Source organism: Lolium perenne, chromosome 7, assembly GCF_019359855.2.
Source record: "Lolium perenne isolate Kyuss_39 chromosome 7, Kyuss_2.0, whole genome shotgun sequence".
Lineage (NCBI taxonomy): Eukaryota > Viridiplantae > Streptophyta > Magnoliopsida > Poales > Poaceae > Lolium > Lolium perenne.
In genome coordinates this window covers 228,546,934-228,571,975 of record NC_067250.2, presented here as the reverse complement: position 1 = coordinate 228,571,975, position 25,042 = coordinate 228,546,934, and the positions used below count along the sequence as shown (strand labels likewise).

Genomic DNA, 25,042 nt, shown 5'->3' with positions numbered 1-25,042 from the left:
CAGCGATCTGTTTACCTCGATCCATTGTATTGCTTGCAGTTGATGATGTCGAAGATCTTGAACGTGCCATCGAGATCAGATCCTTACGCCTCTAATTCCCACAGACGGCGCCAATTGACAAGGTATCAACTTGTCAATGCCTATGGATTGTAGGCTAGGGTTTAGTTGGAAGTAGAGGGTAAGTAGATCTCGAAGGTTTCAGCCGAAAAGTACTCGACGATTATGAAAACTAGGGTTTGTAGACAATGATTCGATTCTTTCTTCGTCCCTCGACTCCCCCTTTATATAGGAGGTGGAGTCGAGGGATTCGTGCTATACAAGTTACAGAGTCCGGGACGGTTTCTAACTCATCCCGCCAGATTACAGATAACACTTCCTATTACAACTCTTGACTTTCCTTGATATATCTTGGGCTCCCGAATCTTCTTATTCTTCGGGTAGTGGGCCTTCAGTAAACCCCGGGTACTATCTTCGGCATGCCCATTTGGGATGCCTATGTCACCATTGCCCCCACACCACCACCGAGGCCTTCCCTTTCCTGTACAAGCTGATAAAAGATACATTGAGGATCAGCAGAGACTACAAGGGTTGCAAATGTCGACAAATAAAGGAAGAACACCCCAATCCAAGAAAAGGTAGCCCCCGCCCCCACCCCCATCCCCATCAATCACTCCTAGCGCAAGGGTGACCAGAAAGACACCCCTTCGCCCAGAATAGGAAATAGATGCGCAAGATATCGAGGTGAGGAAAAAGGAACCGATCTCGAGAAAGGATAGAACATTACTAGTAGAGTACTACCTAATCCGCTTGGTCTAGATGCAGCTTGCCCCTCCAAGCTGGATGCCTGGACGGTGGAGGCGAAAGGAGGGGATCGAGCTAGCGGCTTGCATCCGTCGGCTGTCGGCACTCGATCGGGAGAGACAAGGGGGGCTACATAAAGGGGAGGGGTAACATATTTTATTACACAGTGAACTTACTGATGTGACTAGTCATTACATGTCTCACTGAAACTGGGGCCCATAGTGTGGCACCCCAAATTCACTTGAACCTGCCCGGCGGGACGCATTGGTGCGTCAAGAAAACCCCCGAATTGTAGCGGGGAAATGAAACATTCACAAAAAATTGAAATTTAAGCACACTGCCACGCGCCAAGCACGCGAGCTATTCCTTCCTCTTCCTCGGTTCCTCCTCACCTATCCGAAAAAACCCCAAATCCCAAGCTCAAACAACAACAAAAAAACCCCAAATCCCCTGGCCGCCATGCATGTCCTCGTTAACCCGCTGGAGATCGTTCCGGGACGAGGCGGACCCCACGCCCTGAGATCCCGAGTTCGTCCGTTTCGTCCACCTCGAGGCACTGCGTGCTGTCTCGCAGCGGCGGCTAGAGGGCACTGCGTGCTATCTCGCAGCGGCGGCTTGAGGGCGCTGCAGAGGAAGTTCCACCGAAAAGTGCTCATGGCAACCGTGCAAGCTCACCGGCGTGCTGTATCCCGAGAGGAACTGGTCAAAGCTTTGCTATTCGCAAAAAAAAAGTGGGCCAAGATCTGGTCAAAGCTTCGTCGATGGCTTGCCGCGAGAGGCTTGGAGTCCAGAGTTAATAAACTAGCTGCTCGAGGACTTGGGGAAGATATCGATTCATATTAACTGACTCAAGTTTGTTAGTCTAGTTAACAAATGCATCTAGATACATCCATATCTAGACAAAATTGAGTCAATTAATATGAATCAGAGGGGAGTGCCTGAAAGTGTTTCATGCTACCAATTAATGCGCTGGCAGGACTGGCTGTAGAAGTAATTGTGCTACTACTCATACGATGAACTGATTGTGTGGGTGTCAAATTTTGCAATGCGATCATCCACTGAATGCTTAATTATAGTTCTAGTGCCAAAGGCTTACAAATCATAACAAAGATAGTACATACTACAGCACCAGAACATAAGAGTACGAATCATAAAGTAGCTCAACATTTTGCAGCAGGGCTGGGTGGTCCTGAGACTACCGGGACGCCCCTGATGATCTCCGGGCGAGCATCCACTTCAACGCAAAACTGTGTACTCGGTCCACGGCCTCCTTCTGTAGGCTGGATAATCTCAGGTGCAGGACCTTCCTCTATGAAAGGCTCGTCATCAGTACCATCCACAGGTGCATCAGGGCTGGGTGGTCTTGAGACTGCCCGGACGCCCCTGATGATGTCTGGGCGTGCATCCACTTCAACGCAAAGCTGTGTACTCGGTCCACGGCCTCCTTCTGTAGGCTGGATAATCTCAGGTGCAGGACCTTCGTCTATGAATGGCTCGTCATCAGTACCATCCACAGGTGCATCAAACTGAGATTCATCTTCAAATCTCCCATCAAACTGAGAGACCTCTTCAACTCTATGCTTCTGCAATTAGTACATCAACAGATTAGACAAACATCTAAGGAATGCAACCTGAACAAATGCCGTTTTACATATTTACCTTCTCATCTGGCACAGCACATGTCCCAGAGCTGAAACCCGTTTCATGAAGCAAGCGCTTTTTCTCTCCTTCCCGTCCATCCATCTGCAACAACTTAAATTTGAGTACAGAACCTTGCACAACAATGCAAACTATTGATCGAAACAACGGCAGCATCAATATAAATAATTAACTACATATGCCAGCACACATACAGTGTGAGCAAGATCTGTTTCTCCCGCTGAAGGATCATTATATGGTTCACCATGATAAACCCACCTAACATATGTGCGGTCCATCCCAAAAATGTGTAAATGATCTTCCACTACATGGTGAGGCCTCTTCTCACTGTTCATACATGTGCAGCGCGGGCAATACACGTCCAGGTTGTGACCTTCATGAGCTCTAATAAACCCCATAAAGGGTTGAACACCATTTATATATGAAGGGGAACATAAGTGTCCATGCAGTATCCAAGTTCTGTCCATCTGTTTAATTATGAGATACAATGGTTGGTGATTAATTTAAGGCGAAGTAGGAAATGTATATCCATCGAGTACAAAACTATACTACATGATTATGCATTTCAGCAATCATGTCGAGTACAAAACAAAAAAATGCACATCGACATTTTAGCAAACAGATGGTGTACAAAACTCTGCCATGGCATTTCAGCAAATTAACGGATCGAGTGCAGAACTGACTTTATATGCCCACGCAAATGAACAAATTGATCGAGGACAAATCGAGCGGAAAACTATAAACTGCCAATTAGTTCGAGCATACTGACGATTTTTTTTAGCAGCATCAAGAAAATATAAATCGTTAGGCCGTCTTGCCTGATGCATGATTGAGCTAGAGATAGCAGCCCTACCGTGGATCAACATGACCGCCGGTGCGTCTCGAGAAGAACGACGAGGAGGGGAAGCTTCTTCTTCGCACGGACGGGACGGGGAGGGGAAGCTCTTCGCACGGACGGGGATAAGTTGTGTAGGGGTGGGTGGGGGGTCATGCGGCCGGGCCGCCCGGTAGGTGGTGTTTAATGGAGTTGCGTGTGTAATTTGCCGTGCACGAGGTTGAGGAATAGGCGGTTCCCTTTGCCGCGCGCACAATTCAAACTATCCCGCCCATGTAGTTTAAATTCGCCCTATTTTCGCTAAATCGACATAAAGTCATGTGAGTGGGTGGAAATTAGCAAAGTTGCTTGAAAAATAGTAACACTCTGGAATTATCCTTTAAATATGCTCTACTTCGTGTGAAAATCGGGATGTGGAGGCATGTTGAGCTGTTTTATTTGTACTTTCTTCATTAAAACTCCCATTTGATGCACTTTGGATGGAAAGAAATCATTTGTACATAAATTTTGACAATGCCATTTGCAAACATTAATTGTTTTACATGCCAAGATGCACCCATCCACCAAATATGGGGCAAAAGTTTATCACAATCTAGATATATATGTATAATTAGTGAGGGACCCCTTTTGATTTTGTGCAATTTCCACTAATTAGCTAGAGAGAAGGGGTCAATTAATTAGGCCATGTTAGGGGCTATGTGTTTTAGATTAGGGTTGTGTGGATTCAAATACAACTTCTTTATTTGTGTGCTATGATTAATGAAAATAGATCGATCGACTGCGCACACATTATTAGAGGCACATGCCTTTGCGCACAAAGTGCATGTGTGTGTTGTTGGCCACCAACGAGAGAGCGGCGAGAGAGCGATTGAAATCCCCAAATTAAACACATATATAAGCATGCATGGTTAGGCCATGCATGCATATTAATTATATATATTGTGAGGCAAATTAATTAAAGTGTGTTTTCATTTCAGACCTTGTCAAAATTCAAGTTAATTAATTGAATTATCAGTACTTATTATATAATTAATGAATCCCAATAATGTCTATATATATATATATATATATATGATCGATATAGGCCATATATTAATTGGGGTTATATAATCTAGGGTTTACTAGCTATATATATATAGCAAGGTTTTATTAGATTATTGGGTTATTAATTAGCTTGGGGTTATGTGTTTTAACGAGGGTTTGATTAGCTAAGGTTAGTTTTCTATATATATATACGGTTTAGGGTTTAGGGTTAATGGCACATATATTTAATTAGAGGACCGCGAGGACCCCTGGCCTACTTGATGCGCAATTAATAAAGGGTCGGCGTTGGCCTATAGCTAGCTATATAGGGTTTTATGGTTTATTTAGAGGGTTTATGTGTTAGGGTTAATTATAACTTGTTGTGAATTAAATTACAACTTTTTTATTAGTGTGCTACACAATTAATCAAAACTCTAGCTAGATCGATCGAGTGTGCACAGACATGCACTATTAGAGGCACCCACCTTTGCGCGTAAAGTGCAAGCATAATGTGTGTCGTTGCGCTGGCCACACCAATCGATAAAGTGAGAAATAGAGATGAGAGATTATTGAAATCGCCAAGAATGTTCAAATATATATATATATATATAAATATGCATGCATGGTAGGCCAATGCATGCATGCACACTAATTATATATATATTGTGAGGCAACTTAATCAAAGTGTGTGTTTTCATACTACAGTACTACTACAAGGTTCAAGCATTTAGTGATCTCTGTTGCTTTGCTCTTTCAGCTTGCTGTCAAGAAGTAGCGGCTGAGTATTGCTGGAAACTGTTAAGAAAGGGTGTTAGTATTGTTCCGGCATTTATTGACATTATTTGTTAAGAAACTTTGTTTTGTTGTGTTTAGATGATCAAACTTCCGTGCAACTAGGCCTTTTAGATGCTCTTTGGACAAGATGTATTGAACTATATAAAATTGTTTTTTACTTTTGGTTGGCAGGTGAACTGAGTTATTTCTGGAGAATCTGGTTATGGTCGATTTTGTTATGGAGATTCCTACATAGTTTTGCAGGTGAGGTGATTGCTTTGCTCCATGTTTTTTAAGCACCATTGATCTTTTTATTCTTCTATGGCAGACAGGTCACTAAGTTATTTCCTTAGATTTTCGAGATAATCTATCTTAGAGATGGATCATATTTGTACGACATCCATTTATGAGTTGGCAAAAGATTAAGTCAGGCACACTTTTTTATGAGTTATTTCAGTCCCTGCAGGCCTACAAATGCCTATTGAGAATATTATTTCCTCTGGTTTCAGAAATGCATGAAAGCGGAAAACACTTATGTATCTGCAAAAGGGAAGATATATGTTTGCACATCATGTGTTTGTCTCATCAAATATGTATTCATTATCGTTATGATGCCTGTTTTTCAGGTTCCTTTGCGTGCTCAATATTAGGTAGTGGTGATGCCTGCATTATCAGTATACTGAAAGTAAAGTTTATCAATTTAGGGCTGCTAAATACCTTATAACACCCTCTCACTCTGCCAAGCTTCTACGGCGTTGGTAATATTTATGGCTTAATAAATTAACAAGGTTCTCTGTTTCATATCTCATATTTGTCCTTTGTGCAGCTTAGAACTTTCAAGTTTGTTATTTTTGAATCATGTGAATACAATCTGCTCTCCAAATTTTGAATTCATGTTTACATGCCATAAAACTTGGGCTTAGGAACCATTTTATTCGGCGTGTAATGGAAGTGATTTAGAGGACAAAAATGTCAGTTATGCCTACTCTCCTAAGTCCTAAATCCTCTGTTTCAACTGAATTTTTGCAAATTAATGAAATTGATTTTACTCTACATGTTCTGATTGTATTTGTCTCGACGGATATCTAATTTACTCGGTCTGACAATCTATATAATATAACACAAAGATATGAGTTATATCTCTAGAATATGTGTGGCCTGCCACTGTAATTGTTATTATTTGGTATACTTTATGTCTGACCATGTGTATGCAGACAACTGATGTAGTTTGTCTCTTCTTTGTTTCAAGGGTGCATTTCAGTGAAGACAACGCATGGGTCGTGTGCCACCCTTGTGCCAGCTTTGGAGCAGCTGGAGAATGTGGACTCTGCGTTGAAGTTTCCGAAGTTTCCGACAGCTATATGTAATTCGTCTAGCTGGCCCTTGTGTTTGAACAAATTTTTATTGAACGAACCAAGGCATGTACACGTACTTGCTAATTTTCTGTTGATTTTGCTAGCAACCGGTGGTGGTTGTATTGCTGTCCTACGGCTCATTCAGCTATTTCATTTGTGTTGCTTGATAATTCACCGATGAAAATCTGTAACAACCGAACAACCTTTACTAGATGGTAAACTTTCCTTCGGATTTTGTGGCCAAACAGCAGATTACTTTCCACCTGATCTGTTTATTTTTGCATTGGACCATTTATACGTGCATGGTAACTCTTGGTCATTTGTTATTGAGATGCTACTACTCTTTGTCCATATGTCTCTTGATATAAACCGAAGTGGTCATCTGCTATTTAGATGAATCTGAATAAGACAATTATCGTTGTCTTATACCCACTACTGAAATAAAATCAAATGATAGTCGAAAGACTAATTATTTTCTACACATTACCTTACTTTTTTTCCTTTCACTATATTGTCACACTACCAAGAAACTGAATCCATTTTTTCGCGCTATAAAAAGTGTGGGCTATGTGCCTTTCATAAAAAAAATATGGCGCGGAGATATTTAGTATTAATTAGCGCATGATTAGATACTACTTCTTTTGCTTCTAATCTTTTGTATGACCAAAGAAAAATAACTTGATAAAATAATTCGTTTCATGTTCTATGATGTATCTAACCATCTACTTAAAGGAGGAAGGTCATATAATGGTTACAATTTGTTTCCTATGAATACAGATCAGTTCAACTACAGGTGAGGTAGTTGCATATATTTAGTTGTTAATATCTGCTGATTAGGAGTTTGGTACTGCTTATTTTTCTACTTCTCCTTTATATTACCTAAGGAAAACAGCCCGTGGAATGATAATATGTGACTGCAACAACTGACCAAGGCCAGTCCCTCGGCCTCCAGTGGAAGTACCTTGCTATCTCCTCCAGGCTGCCGGCGGCTCGTCTCTTCCGCCGGATCACCCCAACTGTGAGTGCCTTCATATTCTTCTTACTGCTAATTGCTCGATTGTTTGAGATCTAACTTGAAAATCGATTGAAAATGTAGATTGTATTCTTTTGCTGTGCTTCTTGATTGTTGGACACATCTGGCTGACTGGGCAGAACCATGATGAAAAAAGTGCTTAGCCACAAGTTAGAAGCTAGCTGCTATTTCAGTCTGACAGTTATTTAGGTTCCTTGAAGACAAGTTATACCAACTCTCAATATGAGAATTGTTCTCTTTAGTTTTGCTATTACTCTGTATACATAATTTTTTTGCCTCTAAGATGCCACAGGCATAGAAAGTTGCAGAATTCACCTGTTTCTAATTACCTTTCATAGCAGTTTTTAAACATAAGGCACAAAGTGCCCAACTTTAAAGTAATAAAGCCCAAACGGCTGATGATACAATTGTTACCTTTCATAGCAGTTGTTGTCATACTCTTGTTACCTATAACCAGTTGGAATTCTGTAGATTCAGCAGACTACAATTTTGTGTCCCTCTGATGCCTGCTAATTTACTTGATCCTCAAGATTAACCTTTTATGCACATAATTTCAGTGTATGCCACATCAAATTTCATTACCAACCATCTTAAATCTTATTGTTTAAACAAAAACAAAATTCAAGTATGGTCTTAAAAATATCAGAACCATCATATTACACCGTCGGTGCGGCGTGCCGCCGCACCTTCATTGCTAGTAGTACTTAAAGGTCTTCGGATTATTGATCATTGGTGGGAACATTGTAGTTCTGACTTGGTGTAAGATATCATCTTGAAAAGTCTCTTGAAGTGGGTATGGATCAACTATAAATTTTGAAAAGAGAAGGGATTAGAAATTTTCACTCAATATAGAAGATGAGTAGTACTAGAGTATTTCGAAAATTACTTAGAAATTATTAGTTCTAAGGTTTTCCATGGCTAAGGTCACGTCCTACAGTAAACATGTGCTCTGATACCATCTGTAACGACCCCGGATCTGGTAGGATCCAAAGTCCCTGTGATTAAACATGCTAGTCCCTGGATCATTAGCTAGCACTCACAGTCGATAAATTATCATGTAAAACACAAGTCTTTATTACACGATTCGAATAATCCAGAGTACAAATAATTACAACTTACATAGCCAAAGGCTAGCTCAAATAAAAGCAACGAAAAACTTAAGATAAATTGAGTCCATCAACGCCACAGGCTCATTGAGTGTAGACCCGCGATCCTAGCGCACCTTTCTTCAACCTTCGTATTCTGCACATGAGTGCAGCCAAATACATTTGGTCAATACTTTGAATGTATGGCAAATTACACCGAGAAGGGGAAAATTGACTAGAACTACATGCAAGGCAAACAAGAGGAGGCTTGAGTTTTATTTGCATAAAGCCAATTTTTCACTTAAAAACAGAGACAAATTCTTTTATCCTACTTTGCAAAACTTTGATAAATAATATTGGCCGAGTGGAGCACATGGATATTACACACCAAGTGTCCAAATCAACCTAACACTTGGATATGACACACCAAGTCCCGAGCACTTGGATATTACACACCAAGGCTCCAAAACCCACCTATGAACGATATTACACACGCCATAGGGTTTTGAAAATCCTTTGAAAAGAGAGAGGAAATCCTTCAGAGGCTCCATCCTTCAGATGCTCAAATTGTCCTGTTACCGTGGACACGGCTGATCGATCAGGTTAACACTCTCGAGAGGTTGCGCTCTTTACCCACAATTCACAACCAAGCCTTTTTGCCAAAATTCTTCATCTTCATTAAGGCCAGGACGAGGTCACGACGAAACTTTTCCTTAGCAGCCCCTCCACCTTCCGGATCCGCCCGTGCCCAAAATTCCTCCCAATGGCGGTACCCAGGCGAGGTTTCCCACTAAGTACTTAGCTAAGAAAGAGCTCATATTGTATTGTGGTTGCACTGGAAGCTTCTGACATCTGGAACATGGCAGACTTCTTTGATCCTGGGCGGCAGTCCTCCACCAATCTCCACACTCGTTGTCCCGACAAAACCATTCCGCCCAGAAAAAAACTTAGTTTTATTTTGAAGGAGACTTTTGGGAGAAAAGTTGCGCTCATAAACAGAGCTCAAGTACTTAGAAAATTTTCTTGTTTCGAACCCCTTTTGATATTTACGTAGCATAAGCATAGCACTTAGAAAAATTTAGGGATTCCTATGGCCATGATATAAAGTGGAAATATTTCTAAGTAATACTTCTACTCATGGCAATCTACAAAATAGCACGCGAACTTGTAAAACATTTAAGTAAAATCTACCAAAACATCCTACACATGCATACTAATCATTTGAAGGAAAAAGACATGCATAGAAAACTTGGGACAAAAATTTGAACAAAGGTGTAACTTGCCTTAATAATATTTGATGATGATTTCTTCCTCGTGAACTTTTCCGCACTCCGAATAAATCTAACGCATAGAAAAATATACACGCAATAAACAACCATTGCAAATAAAGAGCTAAATAAAACAATGACGTGTAAACAATTACCAAAACATGTAACACTTGATTTAATTCCAAAAATATTTTAAATTTGCACAAAAACAATTTACAAAAATTATAACATGCAGGTACATCACAAATATCATTTTCCAAAAGAATTAAATTAATAGGATTTTTATATAACTTTAGATATGTTTGAAATAAGGTTTAGAGACTAAAATTACAAACAGATGTATTATTATAATCATAAATTCTAAATTCCAACACCATATTGTAGATATTAAAATTATAAAACTAACGCAAAAAGAATCGATCAAAACGGAGTTACAGTTATTTAACTATGATATTCAAAGATTTGGTGTTTCCGCGATTTAGAACTCGTCATGCGAACGTTTCTCCATTGGATCCAGATAGATGACTCCGGCTGCTTTGTCTTCAGGGCTTCAGTTGATGTTCAGCGCAGCTGCGACTCGATCGGTGCACGATGTTAAGAAAAAAGGTAGATACTATGGTATTTAATCTGAACGAAAATCTAACGATAGCCAAAACAAATTTAAAATCAGATCTTAAACTCGCAAATTCAAACAAATCTATAATTATAAAAATTAGTACCAGCGGATAGAGAATTTTATTACGAAGCCAACGCAAAAAGAATTAATTAAATCGGAGCTCTAGATTTATAGATATAAAATTTTAAAGTTTTGATCGGAGAGGGAGCTAGCTCTACTGGAACTGATCGATTCAATCGTCACATCATACAGGCAGAGGAAAGAAAAACGTTGCAGAGCAACACTGCTACTGGTTCTACGGATACGTACTGATCGTGGTAGACGGCGACGGAGATGGACGCGCTGGTCGGGTGTGGAAGGCGACGGTGTACTGGTGCGCGTCCCCGACTTGACGAAAAGCTTGACGGGGTTCTCCTCTCGTCCCTGTTATCGCGTGCGTCAACGGCGCCCATTGGAGTGGTCCTGATCCACTGCTATTCCCATCTGGAGATGGCGAAGTCCGGCGAAACTCCGGCAGCGTCGTGCGTCTAACTCAGTCGTCCCTGGACACGAGAAAAGGATTAGGAGGATGCGGTGGATAGATATAGAAAGGTTAGACAGAGAAGGGCGCGTCCAGAACTCCCGAAACCTGTCTTCAAATTCGCAGCGATGAACTCCGGCGAGATCGGAATTAGCTCTCGGGTGGTTTAGAGTTTGTCATTTTTCGAAAAACCGAAAGAGGTTGCTGCGGGGATTATGTAGAGGAGTTTTCGTGAAGTAGGGGCAAAGAAAACAACCAAATCCGGGAGTATTTTGCCGGAACGGAACGAACTCGTGTTCGTATCAAACTCCTGATCAGAGGATGAAGACGACCTGTGGGTCCCAGTCAACGTGAAAAAGAAAAAGAAAGAAAAACGTAGGAGTAGTGCTGTCGTGGGTTTGGTTGAGCCGGCTCACTGGTTTGCGTGCGTATACGAGGTGGCTTCACGTACGTGAGGTAAGTCTGCCTCTTTTTTTTTTTTTTTCATGTATCCTTCTCTCTTATACAAATGTTTCTAACTTTAAATTAGATCAAACGAAATTGTTAAATTTTTATAATTCGAAAAAATAGTAATTTATGTTAGTTATGAACATATTTCCTATCCAATATATATATAAATAAATTTATACATTTTGGCCTATATGGCTATTTATGCATTATTTCTAATTATATTTTTGGGGTGTAACTTAATCCATCACTCAATCAATTCAAACAAACGCAAACATACACGAAATACAAAATAAATCATTTTTAAATGAAATTTAAAATATAAAGTAAATCCAACATTAATCATGATGAAGTCATATTATCATCTCTCTTTTATTTTCCCAAAATACAGAATGTTTCTTAGATGCAAATAACACCGAACAAAAGCTTCTCCGAAACTTTACTTTTAATTGGAAATGTCATATTATTTCCTCTCGTGAAACATTGGAAAATATTTGGAAAGATCCAAGAAATCAAATAATAATCAAACGGGCATATCAAGCATTAATCCACCATAATTTGGGAAAGTCATTTTATTCCCTCTCTTTATACATTTAGTATGGTTTGATAATTATTTAGTTCAAACCAAAGAAGCAAAGTGGTTGAAACAAAAATGAAAACAATTTGGATAGTCATGTTAATCCACTCATATAAAAATATATTTTAAAGAAAGGTTGAAAAATAAAATTCAAACAAGTCATCAAAATTTTGTTTCATTCAAAATTCCAATCAAAGTCAAACAATTCAATCAACTTAATTTAATAATTTTAACATTCCAAAATTAAGAAAATTTTGGGATGTTACATCAGCATACCAAGGACTGTCTCGCGAACTCACCTTTATTACAGCCAATTGTTCATTTGGAAAACTATCATTAACAGGAACAGGATCATAAGCAATATTTTCCAATCTAGACAAATTATCAGCAACAGGATTATCAGCACCTTTCCTATCTACAATATGCAGATCAAATTTTTGCAAAAGAAGTACCCATCTAATAAGTCTTGGCTTAGCATCTTTCTTTGTCATAAGGTATCTAATTGCAGCATGATCAGTATGAATAGTAACTTTTGAATCAACGATATAAGATCTAAACTTATCACAAGCAAAGACTACAGCTAACAATTCCTTTTCAGTAGTAGCATAATTTCTTTGAGCAGCATCAAGAGTTTTACTAGCATAATGAATAACATTCAGTTTTTTATCTACTCGCTGTCCAAGAATAGCGCCTACAGCAAAATCACTAGCATCACACATAATTTCAAATGGTAAGTTCCAGTCAGGAGGTTCAACTATAGGGGCAGTTGTTAAGGCTTTCTTTAGAGTTTCGAAAGCTTCCTTACAATCATCATCAAAAACAAAAGGTACGTCTTTTTGAAGAAGATTAGTAAGAGGCTTTGAAATCTTGGAGAAGTCTTTAATAAACCTCCTATAAAACCCAGCATGACCAAGAACACTATGAATACCTTTAACATCCCTAGGATAGGGCATCTTCTCAATGGCTTCAACTTTAGCTCTATCAACTTCAATACCTCTCTCGGAAATTTTATGTCCCAATACAATTCCTTCATTAACCATAAAGTGGCATTTCTCCCAATTAAGAACAAGGTTAGTTTCTTCGCATCTCTGCAAAACTTTATCAAGGTTCCGCAAGCAATTATCAAAAGAATTTCAATAGACGGAAAAATCGTCCATGAATACCTCTACAATACTCTCACAAAAGCCATGAAAAATAGCAGACATGCATCTTTGAAAAGTAGCAGGAGCATTACATAAACCAAAAGGCATACGCCTATAAGCATAAGTTCCATAGGGACAAGTGAAAGTGGTTTTCTCTTGATCTTTAGTTTTAACAGCAATTTGTGAAAACCCAGAATAACCATCAAGAAAGCAAAAATGAGTATTTTTAGATAACCTTTCTAACATTTGATCAATAAAAGTCAAAGGGTAATGATCTTTCTTAGTAACCTTATTAACTTTTCGATAATCAATGCACATTCTATACCCTACAACTACTCTTTGAGGTATGAGCTCATCATTATCATTAGGCACAACAGTCATTCCTCCTTTCTTAGGAACACAATGCACAGGACTAACCCATCTACTATCAGCAATAGGATATATAATACCAGCTTCAAGGAGTCTTAATACCTCATTTCTTACCACATCCTTCATCTTAGGAATTAGACGACGCTGAGGTTCAACAACAGGCTTTGCATCATCTTCCATATTAATGGCGTGTTGGCAAATAGAGGGAGAAATCCCCTTCAAGTCATCAAGAGTGTAGCCAATAGCACCTCGGTGTTTCTTCAGTATTTCCAATAACCTTTCTTCTTCAAACTCTGAAAGCTTAGAACTAATAATAACAGGATATATTTTCTTATCATCAATATGAGCATATTTAAGATTATCAGGCAATGGTTTTAAATCAAAGACAGGATCTTCCTTTGGTGGTGGTGTTGTACCCAGATCTTCCACCGGTAAATCATGCTTAAGAATAGGTTGACGAAGGAAAATTTCATCAAGCTCATCTCTTTCTTCCCTAAAAACTTCACTCTCACTATTCTCCAAATGTTGCTGCAAAGGATTACTAGGAGCAAGAGCAATAGATGCACATTGTTCAACTTTAAAATCACTATTAGGTGAATCAATTTTATAAGGAGTTTTGGTAAATTTAGAGAAGTTAAACTCATAAGATTCACCAGCAAATTTAGTCAAAATTTTCTCTTTCTTGCAATCTATAATAGCTCCACAAGTATTTATAAAAGGTCTACCAAAAATAATAGGACAATATTTACTAGCAGCAGAACCAAGTACCAAAAAGTCAGTAGGATATTTAATCTTACCACATAGAACTTCCACATCTCGAACAATACCAATTGGAGAGATAGTTTCTCTATTAGCCTGCCGAATAACCACATCAATATCTTCAAGTTCACAAGAACCAATTTCGTGCATAATCTCCGTGTAAAGCTCATTAGGAATAGCACTAATACTTGCACCAATATCACATAAACCATAATAACAATGATCACCAATTCTAACAGATAGCATAGGAACACTAGCTTTTCTAGACTTATTAGGATGCGAAACAATATTAGAGGCATCTTCACAGAAAATAATATGACCATCCTCCACATTTTCAGTCACAAGATCTTTAATTATTGCAACAGCAGGTTCAACTTTTATTTGTTCTTCAGGTTCTATAGGTTTCTTTTCACTTTTATGAACCGCACTATTTATAACAGAGTACTCCTTCATTTTAGCAGGGAAAGGAGTTTTTTCAATATAAGCTTCAGGAATAACATGATCAACAGTTTCAACTACAACACATTTATTTATAGATGAATCAATTTTATCTTTATACGGTTCATGATACTTATCAAAGTTCTTCTTTGGCAATTAATAATGAGAGGCAAAAGCTTTATAAAGATTTGCAGCAACTTGAGAATCAAGACCATAAGTAGCACTCATATTACGAAATTTATCAGTATCCATAAAAGCTTCAATGCATTTATAATCATAATTTATACCTGATTCTCAATCCTTGTCGTTCTCCCATCCTTCAGTATTTTCTTGGATCCGATTAAGAAGGTCCCTTTTAAACTCTTCCTTGTTGCGTGTAAATGATCCAGAACAAGAAGTATCCAGCAAGGTCTTGTCTTGAAAAGAAATTCTTGCATAGAAATTATCAATAATAATATTACCAGGAAGCTCATGAATGGGGCATTTGAGCATTAAAGACTTCAATCTCCCCCACGCTTGGGCAATACTCTCTCCTTCATGAGGCCAAAAATTATATATGCGATTCCGATCTTTGTGAATCTCACTTGGAGGATAGAACTTAGAATAAAACCGGGGCACAATATCATTCCATTCAAGAGAATCCCCATTATCCAGTAATTTATACCAATGCGCCGCTTTACCAGACAGCGATATAGAGAATAGTTTCTTCCTCACTTCATCCATAGCAATACCTGCACACTTGAATAAACCGCATAATTCATGTAAGAACAGTAAATGATCTCCAGGGTGGACAGTTCCATCCCCTGTATAACGGTTACCCACTACACGTTCAATAATTTTCATAGGTATTTTTTATGGTATTTCTTCCTTACCTGGCGCCTCATCCACTACCTTTGCAGTAGTAGTAGATTTCCCAAATAAACACTCAAGAGAAGATCTCTCCATAATGAATTATAGCAGCAGGCAGAAATAAAATCAGCACAAACAGTAGAAATTTCCCTTACCAATAGCGCTTCACTCCTCGGCAACGGCGCCAGAAAATAGTCTTGATGACCCACAAGTATAGGGGGTGTATCGTAGTATCTTCGATAAGTAAGAATTTCGATTCCAACGAGGAGCAGAAGGTGTTGACAAGCAGTTTCGATGAAGGATTCACTGTAAATGCTCACAGACAAGTATTCAGGGGGTTTTGATGTAACAGATGAATAAAGTACAAGTAAATAAAGTGCGAGAGAAATAATTGCAGCGACTGGCCCAATCCTTTTTAGCACAAAGCAAGCCGGTTTGTTTACTTATAATGACCAAACGTTCTTGAGGACACACGGGAATTTAGTCTAGTGCTTTCGCTACATACAACTGATTAATCTTCATTGTTTTGATAAGTGTTGTGTGGGTGAACCTATGCTAATGTACCGCCCTTCCTAGGACTAATACATACTTGTGATTATACCCCTTGCAAGCATCCGCAACTACAAGAAAGTAATTAAGATAAATCTAACCACAGCCTTAAACTCTGAGATCCTGCTATCCCTCCTGCATCGATATACCAACGGGGGTTCAGGTTTCTGTCACTCCGGCAACCCCGCAATTGGCAAACGAGTACAAGATGCATTCCCCTAGGCCCATAAAGGTGAAGTGTCGTGTAGTCGACGTTCACACGACACCACTAGAAGAATAACACCACAACTTAAATATCATAACATTGAATATTACTCAACCATACTTCACTACTAACATTTAGACTTCACCCATGTCCTCAAGAACTAAACGAACTACTCACGAGACATCATATGGAATATGATCAGAGGTGATATGATGATGAATAACAATCTGAACATAAACCTTGGTTCAATGCTTTCACTCAATAGCATCAATAACAAGTAGAAATCAACACCGGGAGAGTTTCCCCTATCAAACAATCAAGATCAAACCCAAATTGTTACAGCGGTGACGGTGTGCAGCGGTGGAGACGGCGGTGATGATGATGAAGGTGATGATGATGGTGATGGAGATGATGTCCAGCTCGATGACGGTGACGATGGCGTCGATTTCCCCCTCCGGGAGGGAATTTCCCCGGCGGATTCCTGCCTGCCGGAGAGCTCTTTTCTCTCTGGTGTTCTCCGCCCCGCAGAGGCGGCTGTGGCTCTTCGCGATGTACCCCTGGAGCTTAGGTTTTCGGGACGAAGAAGTACGCGAAGAAAAGGAGGCATGAGAGGGCTGTGGGCCCCCTCCTCACAGGGCGGCGCGGCCAGGCCTTGGGCCTTGCCGGCCTATGAGGTGGGCCCACCTCGGGTCCCCTCGGCTCCCCCTTCTGGCTCCCTTCGTCATCTGGAAAAATAGGATTTTTCGTATAATTTCCGTCAACTGTTGATCTCCCGAAATATTGCATTCTGACGGTGCTTTTTCCAGCAGAATCCTGGCTCCGGTGCGCGATCCTCCAATAATCATGAAACATGCAAAATAGATGAAATAACATAAGTATTATCTCCAAATATGAAATATATCAATGAATAACAACAAATTATGATATAAAATAGTGATGCAAAATGGACGTATCAGTCGTCTGCTTGATGCGCAATGAAGTGTCGTTGGGGTTTAATTAGGGTTTAGGGTTATCTAGCTAGGGTTTTAGGGTTAGGGTTAGGGTTAATTAGGGTCAAGGGTTTAGGGTTTAGGGTTTAGGGTGTAGTGTTTAGGGTTTAGGGTCTAGGGTTTAGGGTTTAGTGTTTAGGGTGTTTAGGGTGTACGTTTAGGGTATAATTAGGGATTATGGATTAGGATTTTAGGGTTTAAGGTTTAGGGATCATCGATTGAGTGCACACACACATTATTAGAGGCACCCGCGCCTTTGCGCATAAAGTGCATGCGTATATAAGCTAGCTAGTGTGTTTTTTGGCCACCAACGATATATAGATCGAGAGAGAGATTGAAATATATATATATCCCCATGAATATGTTCAGATATATATTGAAATATATGCACGAATTATATGTGCAAGGTATGACATGCGCGCATGCACACTAATTGTATATATATTATGAGGCAACTTAATCAAATGTGTTTTCATTCGAGAGAACTTGTCAAAATTCAAGTTAATTAATTTATCAGCGCTAATTAGTTGGTCGCCTGCTTGATGCGCAATGAAGTGTCGTTGGCCTATATATATATGTAGGGTTTAATTAGGGTTTAGGGTTTAGGGTTATATAGCTAGGGTTTTAGGGTTAGGGTTAGGGTTAATTAGGGTTTAGGGTCTAGGGTTTAGGGTTTGGGGTTTGGGGTTTAGTGGTTAGGGTTTAGGGGGTTTAGGGTTTAGTGTTTAGGGTTTAGGGTGTAGTGTTTAGGGTTTAGGGTCTAGGGTTTAGTGTTTAGGGTGTTTAGGGTGTACGTTTAGGGTATAATTAGGGATTAGGGATTAGGGTTATGTTTTAGGGTTTAAGGTTTAGGGATCATCGATCGAGTGCACACACACATTATTAGAGGCACCCGCGCCTTTGCGCATAAAGTGCATGCGTATATAAGTGTGTTTTTTGGCCACCAACGATATATAATTAAATCGAGAGAGAGATTCGATTGAAATATATATATATATATATCCCCAAGAATATGTTTAGATATATACTGAAATATATGCACGAATGATATGTGCAAGGTATGACATGCGCGCATGCACACTAATTGTATATATATATATTATGAGGCAACTTAATCAAATGTGTTTTCATTCGAGAGAACTTGTCAAAATTGAAGTTAATTAATTCATCAGAGCTAATTAGTTGGTCGTCTGCTTGATGCGCAATGAAGTGTCGTTGGCCTATATATATATATGTAGGGTTTAATTAGGGTTTAGGGTTATCTAGCTAGGGTTTTAGGGTTAGGGTTAGGGTTAATTAGGGTTTAGGGTCTAGGGTTTAGGGTTTGGGGTTTGGGGTTTAGTGTTTAGGGTTTAGGCTCTAGGGTTAGGGTTTAGGGTTTAGTGTTTAGGGTTTAGGGTTTAGGGTGTAGTGTTTAGGGTTTAGGGTCTAGGGTTTAGGGTTTAGTGTTTAGGGTGTTTAGGGTGTACATTTAGGGTATAATTAGGGATTATGTATTAGGGTTTTAGGGTTTAAGGTTTAGGGATCATCGATCGAGTGCACACAACACATTATTAGAGGCACCCGCGCCTTTGCGCATAAAGTGCATGCGTATATAAGCTAGCTAGTGTGTTTTTTGGCCACCAACGATATATAGATCGAGAGAGAGACTGAAATATATATATATCCCCAAGAATATGTTCAGATATATATTGAAATATATGCACGAATGATATGTGCAAGGTATGACATGCGCGCATGCACACTAATTGTATATATATTATGAGGCAACTTAATCAAATGTGTTTTCATTCGAGAGAACTTGTCAAAATTCAAGTTAATTAATTTATCAGCGCTAATTAGTTGGTCGCATGCTTGATGCGCAATGAAGTGTCGTTGGCCTATATATATGTAGGGTTTAATTAGGGTTTAGGGTTTAGGGTTATCTAGCTAGGGTTTTAGGGTTAGGGTTAGGGTTAATTAGGGTTTATGGTCCAGGGTTTAGGGTTTAGGGTTTAGGGTTTAGGGTTTGGGGTTTAGTGTTTAGGATTTAGGGTCTAGGGTTAGGGTTTAGGGTTTAGTGTTTAGGGCTTAGGGTTTAGGGTGTAGTGTTTAGGGTTTAGGGTCTAGGGTTTAGGGTTTAGTGTTTAGGGAGTTTAGGGTGTACGTTTAGGGTATAATTAGGGATTAGGGATTAGGGTTTTTGGGTTTAAGGTTTAGGGATCATCGATCGAGTGCACACACACATTATTAGAGGCACCCGCGCCTTTGCGCATAAAGTGCATGCGTATATAAGTGTGTTTTTTGGCCACCAACGATATATAGATCGAGAGAGAGATTGAAATATATATATCCCCAAGAATATGTTCAGATATATATTGAAATATATGCACGAATGATATGTGCAAGGTATGACATACGCGCATGCACACTAATTGTATATATATTATGAGGCAACTTAATCAAATATGTTTTCATTCGAGAGAACTTGTCAAAATTCAAGTTAATTAATTTATCAGCGCTAATTAGTTGGTCGCCTGCTTGATGCGCAATGAAGTGTCGTTGACCTATATATATGTAGGGTTTAATTAGGGTTTAGGGTTTAGGGTTATCTAGCTAGGGTTTTAGGGTTAGGGTTAATTAGGGTTTAGAGTCTAGGGTTTAGGGTTTGGGGTTTGGGGTTTATTGTTTAGGGTTTAGGGTCTAGGGTTAGGGTTTAGGGTTTAGGGTTTAGGGTTTAGGGTTTAAGGTTTAGGGTGTAGTGTTTAGGGTTTAGGGTCTAGGGTTTAGGGTTTAGGGTTTAGTGTTTAGGGTGTACATTTAGGGTATAATTAGGGATTAGGGATTAGGGTTTTAGGGTTTAAGGTTTAGGGATCATCGATCGAGTGCACACACACATTATTAGAGGCACCCGCGCCTTTGCGCATAAAGTGCATGCGTATATATATAAGTGTGTTTCTTGGCCACCAACGATATATAGATCGAGAGATAGAGATTGAAATCCCCAAGAATATGTTCAAATATACGCACACACATGAATTATTAGAGGCACCCGCGCCTTTGCGCATAAAGTAAATGCATATGTGTGTTGTTCTGGCCACCAACGATAGATCGAGAGAGAGAGAGAGAGAGATTGAAATCCCCAAGAATTAGAGGACCCCCTTGCACAAGTGTTGGCCATCTATATATAATATGAATCCCAATAATGTTCATACATGATAGGGCATATGTGTGAAGCAATTTTTTTCCGAGAACTTGTAAAGATTCAAATTTATCAGTGCAAATGGAAACTAGTGCACATTAGAGGACCCCCTTGCACACGTGTTGGCCATCTATGTATAGTTTGAATCCCAATAATGTTCATACATGATAGGCTATATGTGAATCATTTTTTTCTTCCAAGAACTTGTCAAGATTCAAATTTATCGGTGCTAATGGAAACTAGTGCGCACTAGACGAGCCCCTTGCGCAAGTGCTGGCCATTACATATAGTTTAAATCTCAAGAATGTTCATACATGATAGGCCATATGTGCAAAGGAATTTTTTTCCGTGAACTTGTCAAAATTCAAGTTTATCGGTGCAAATGGAAACTAGTCCAAAAAATTACATAGAGGTCCAAAAGAACTAGACAATAACTAATAGGACCTGCAACTTTACAAAAAGGACCCCAAAACATATAGAAGAAAATCAATCGAGTCCTTCTGAACCGCACATCAGATCTCTGCTCCGCATCCTTTCCAGCAACTCCGTCGCCGGGGACGCACCACTTGGGACGGTGTCGCCGGTAGTCGCCAGGACGAAGGAGAAGAATGCCCTCAGCAACGGCATATTGGCTCTGAGAAGGGCCGCTGAAAGGCCAAGATGTTCACGGGCAAGATGGATGACGCCGTCGTATGCCCCGAGCTTGTGAACGTTAGCAGCTTGACTTCCCCGTTGGCCAGATCTGAAGCACTGACCAAAGCAAGCCTCACCGTTAGCACCATCACCTTGATGGCACCAGATCGGGGTTTGGCCGGCAAGAGCCGCCAGATCTGATCCGCCAGATTCACCATAGGCCAGATCTGAAGCCGACGACGAGATCCCCGACTCCATTGCGCCATTCTGCTCATGGGAAACACTGGATCTAAGCTTACAACAACACTAACTCCCTCGGATCCAAATTAGCTGACTCAACTTTGCTTATCTAAATATGGATGTATCCACACATGTTTTTACTCTAGATATATACACGTCTAAGGAAAGTTGAATCAATTAATTTAGTTCGGAGGGTGTACGATATACAGAGAGAAGTCGGCCTCGTCTCCGGCCGGCGAGGCCGCCGGAGAGAAGGGGGAGAGGAGCTGGGGGAGTGGGAGAGACTCGAGAGAGAAAGAGAAGAGGAAGAAATGAGAGCTCCCTGGGGAAGAACATTATTTTTGTCGTTCTGCTCGTAGCTTGAAACTGAAAATTTCGGCCGCGCGCCAAATCATCCCGCCGCATCCATTCGAAAATCCCGTGACTAGTTTTACCCTTTTAACCCTGGTCCGGAAGCTACAACCCACCGACCATGGAGGGCTCATTCGGTAACAATGAAATATCTTGCCTAGATCCCGAACCCTCCCCACAGGCCCACACCCACCCACCAACCATTCGCCCCATTAGCTCAAAAATACTCTCACACGCCAAAGCTCTGACTCTCTACAGTACTAGATCTGCTTCGCCGCCGGCATACTCCTCCACAGCGTAGCCTTATCGTGTTGGCTGTCCACCCACCTGATCCGCTCCCCCGCCGCCCTCGCCACCGACGGATCTGCTTCACCGCCGACCTCGCCACCGACGGATCTGCTTCACCGCCGACCTCGCCACCGACGGATCTGCTTCACCGCCGACCTCATCCACAGCCTAGCAATCAACGCATTTCCTGTCGATGCACCGGATCCTCTCCAACGGAACCGGGTCTACTTCACCGCGGCCCCCCTCCACAGAAGCCGATCTATTCCACCGACTACCTCGGCGCAGCGGCTGTATCAACTTCACCAAATCCCTTGCCAGCCAACCATATCTGCTTCACTAACGCCCGCTTCTACTGAAACAGGGTCCACTCATCGTCTCCCGCGTTCGCCGCCGCTGGAATGCAAGTTGCCGCCCCCGTCCACCCCGCCGCAGCTTGGTTAGTACGCTGGCCCGTTAGATCGCGGTGTTTCTTTAGCCATGTTTTGTGTAGTTATTTGCAGATCTCATATGCCATTAACTTTCTTGATGTGTTACTTCGCATGAAGTTCGTTTAAATATTGTACAGTACAAAAGCATTATCCGGTCGCTACCATCCTGTTCATTCTACTGACACCTGTGTGCATCCACATATTTATAGCCTTATACCCATTCATTTGCTGCCAACTGTTTTTGTACTGCATGCTATTCCTTTTATAGTCATGCTATGGGCATTTCCAATCTGGTTGTTCTTATACCACGTCATTAGCTCACCGCTAGCCGCTAGCTGTTTTCTCGTGCCTGCTATTCTCACACTGCTTTTATAATCATGCTATGTGCATTTCCAATCTGCTTGCTCTTATACCTCGTCTTTAGCTTATAGCTATTTTTTCCATGAATGCTCCTGTCGCACAGCTTGCATAGTTATTGCTGCGTGCATGTCTGGTCTTTGTATTATCGTAGACTAACTTGTCAATGTTATTTTTCCTAGGGATTGATCATGCGAACCACTTATTAGAACATCCAACATTAACAGCGGGGACGCTAGGGAAGGTTGGAATCTGAGTTCTTGGTTGGTAATTTTGGCAGTTTACTTCCGTTATTATCTATAACCTATATGCATTGTTCCTTATGCAAGAGATTAACACTTGGAACCCTGCCATAGCAATGCCATTCATGCTTTACTATGTTTCTGCCTATTTGATATGCTTGTCTTGGAGCAACTGCGAAGGTGATTTGAACCTGACATTTGGTCATTCTTAATGCCAGTTTACTTTATGTGGACAACCTTGGCATTACCCAACTCTAAATCTGAATGTCTGAAATTCGTATCTCATGAAAAGCAACATCTAGTTGGTTTTAATCTGATATCTGGTAAATATTGGCTTATTCATTTGGCAGCTCAAGTTTTTTGTTATTTGAAACCAGCTGACTTGGTCTTAAATGTGATATCTAAACACAGATTAAGGACAATGGAGCAGGAGGATTAGCATTTCACTTGATGGCTGAACCTAAAATGACAGGCATGTCGACCACGACTAGTGCACGCAAGAGAAGGACCTGCAGCGAGCCAGTATGTGCTTAGTACATGCATCTTATCTTATCTTGTCCTTATTTCTGCTACATGCTGTTATCTGATCTCTACATTGCGTAATACATGTTTGAATAGTTAATTGTTGTAACTATGTTTGCAATATTACCAGAATACAGTTTTAATGAAGCAGTCATCATTAGAAGATAGTCGCCAAAGCGACCCTGTGCAACATTATGATGTAAATCTGTGCTTAGTACAAGTTCCATACATTGTCTTATTTATGGAACTTGTTATTATCTTATATCTACATTGCATAATAAATGTTTGAATAGTTCACTGTTGTAACTATATTTGCAATATTACTAGAATGCAGTTGTAATGAAGAAGTCCTTAGTAGAAGATAGAGCGCAAAAAAGGTTCCGGGGTGAACCTATGCAACGATATAATGTAAGTCTGTGCTTAGTACTTGTGACTATCTCATATCGACAATGCTTAATACATGTTTGCATAGTTCATCGTTTAACTCTTTTTGCATTATTATCAGAATGCAGTTGTGATGAAGCAATCTTCATCAGAAGAGAGGCCCACAAAAAGTTCTGATCTTTCTTCTGATGCATCCTCTCATAGCCGTCAACCTAGACCATTCCTTTCATCAAATAGTAAATATCTCAAGGCTGTACTTTATAAAAGATATGGTATTGCTGCTTTAAGATCTGTAGCTGATATGTTGACCAAGAGTACACACGATTCAATCAAGGCGATTGCCAAATATCAACGTGTTATTGATGATGCTAATAGAAGTCCTCAATTATTCTATGTAATTTTTTAATTTGGGCACATTAATTGCCTTGTAATTTTGCTAGTTATTTTATTTGTGTATGTAATTGCGTGTATCATTGATACCAGATTTTAGGCTCATGAAATTTAATGCCAGTTGACTAGTCAAACAATCAGGGCCCTACAACAGATTGTGCCGGCCCACTTACAGTAGTGTGGGACCCACTTTCATTTTGGGTCGGCCCACTTACTTATTGGGCCGGCCCGTTAACACGATAGTGGGCCCCACCTGTTTATTGGGCCGGCCCACTATCTCGTTGGGCCAGCCCAATAACGTTATGGTGGACCCCACATACTAAATGGGCCGGCCCTTTAAGAGGAAAGTGGGACCCACCTGTGTTTTTGGCCCGGCCCACTATCTTGTTGGGCCAGCCCACTTGCTATATGGTGGACCCCACATACTAAATGGGCCGGCCCTTTAACAGGAAAGTAGGACCCACCTGTGCTTTTGGCCCGGCCCACTATCTTGTTGGGCCGGCCCACTTGCTATATGGTGGACCCCACATACTAAATGGGCCGGCCCTTTAACTGGAAAGTGGGACCCACCTATGTTTTTGGCCCGACCCACTATCTTGTTGGGCCGGCCCACTTGCTATATGGTGGACCCCACGTACTAAATGGGCCGGCCCTTTAACAGGAAAGTGGGACCCACATGTGTTTTTGGCCCGGCCCACTTTTTGTTGGGCCAACCCATTTGATTTATTGTGGA

General features: G+C 40.5%; 2 long non-coding RNA genes across 2 annotated transcripts; one reads left to right on the top strand and one right to left on the bottom strand.

Moving 5' to 3' along the window:
* The first annotated feature begins 5,282 nt into the window (after positions 1 to 5,282).
* LOC127312077 (uncharacterized) lies at positions 5,283 to 6,682 on the top strand. The gene is made up of 2 exons (XR_007858116.2): positions 5,283 to 5,356; positions 6,342 to 6,682. It is a non-coding gene; the product is annotated as an uncharacterized lncRNA (long non-coding RNA).
* A 1,828-nt stretch (positions 6,683 to 8,510) lies between these two features.
* On the bottom strand, positions 8,511 to 11,251 carry LOC127313860 (uncharacterized). The gene is made up of 4 exons (XR_007859225.2): positions 11,078 to 11,251; positions 10,759 to 10,991; positions 9,849 to 9,906; positions 8,511 to 8,722 (listed from the first exon to the last, which is right to left on the bottom strand). It is a non-coding gene; the product is annotated as an uncharacterized lncRNA (long non-coding RNA).
* Between the last annotated feature and the right edge of the window lie 13,791 nt (positions 11,252 to 25,042).